The sequence below is a fragment of the Lathyrus oleraceus genome, chromosome 1 (assembly GCF_024323335.1).
Source record: "Lathyrus oleraceus cultivar Zhongwan6 chromosome 1, CAAS_Psat_ZW6_1.0, whole genome shotgun sequence".
In the NCBI taxonomy this organism is placed as follows: Eukaryota; Viridiplantae; Streptophyta; class Magnoliopsida; order Fabales; family Fabaceae; genus Lathyrus; species Lathyrus oleraceus.
The window spans coordinates 64,564,519-64,565,843 of NC_066579.1; positions in this window are offsets into that span (position 1 = coordinate 64,564,519).

Below are 1,325 nucleotides of genomic sequence, written 5' to 3' on the forward strand. Positions count from 1 at the left end.
GCACACCATATCGACATATAATCTGATTTTTGATAAACCTCACAACAACTTGCTTGGTTACATTTGCATACGATGCCGCCTCAACCCACTTTGTGAAGTAGTCAATAGCCACTAAAATGAAACGATGTTCGTTTGAAGCTTTGGGCTCAATCACGCCAATCATATCAATTCCCCAGATGGAGAAAGGCTATGGAGAGGAAATGACATTCAATAGTGTCGGAGGAACATGAACTTTATCTGCATAAATTTGACACTTGTGGCATTTCTTCACAAACTTGCAATACTCAGATTCCATTGTCAGCCAATAGTAACCTTCTCTTAACATGTTCTTAGACATAGCATGTCCATTGGAATGAGTACCAAAGGAACCTTCATGGACTTCAGTCATCAACAGGTCTGCTTCGTGTCTATCCACGTATCTGAGCAAAACCATATCGAAGTTTCTCTTGTAAAGCACGTCACCATTCAGGTAGGAGTTGCCAGCTAATCTCCTCAAACACATGAGCTGGCCTATCAAGACGCATCACAGTCAAATTGGGAACTTCATTCCAGAATTTCACCACGATCATAGAAGCCAACGTTGCAAGAGCATCTGCTATCCGGTTTTCATCTCGAGGGATATGATGAAACTTAACCTTTGTAAATAAAGTTGAAATACTTCTCGTATAATCTCTATATGGTATCAAACTGGGTTGACTTGTCTCCCATTCACCTTTGATATGATTCACAACCAAAGTTGAATCTCCATAGACGTCAAGATACTTGATTCGGAGATCAATGGCCTCTTCAAGCCCCATAGTGCAAGATTCGTACTCAGTCATGTTACTTCTACACTTGAAAGTTAATCTAGCTGTAAATGGAAAATGAATGCCTTGAGGAGTAATAATCACTACCTTAATTCCATTACCATACCGATTAACAGCTCCATCAAATACCATGCCCCAAGGGGAACCAGGTTCTGGCCCTTCTTCAAGCAATGGTTCATCACAATCTTTCATCCTCAAGTAGAAAATCTCTTCATCAGGAAATTCATATTGCACTGACTGGTAATCTCCAATCGTTTGGTGAGCCAAATGGTCAGCCAAGATACTACCTTTAAACTTTTTTTGAGATCGGTATTCAATATCATACTCGGATAGCAACATCTACAAACGGGCAATTCTCCCAGTTAAAGCAGGCTTCTCAAAAATGTACTTGATTGATTCCATTTTGGATATCAACCAAGTAGTATGATTCAATATATATTGGCATAGACGCTTAGCAGCCCAAGCCAATGCACAACAAGTCTTTTTAAGCATAGAATACCGAGTCTCACAAAGGGTGAA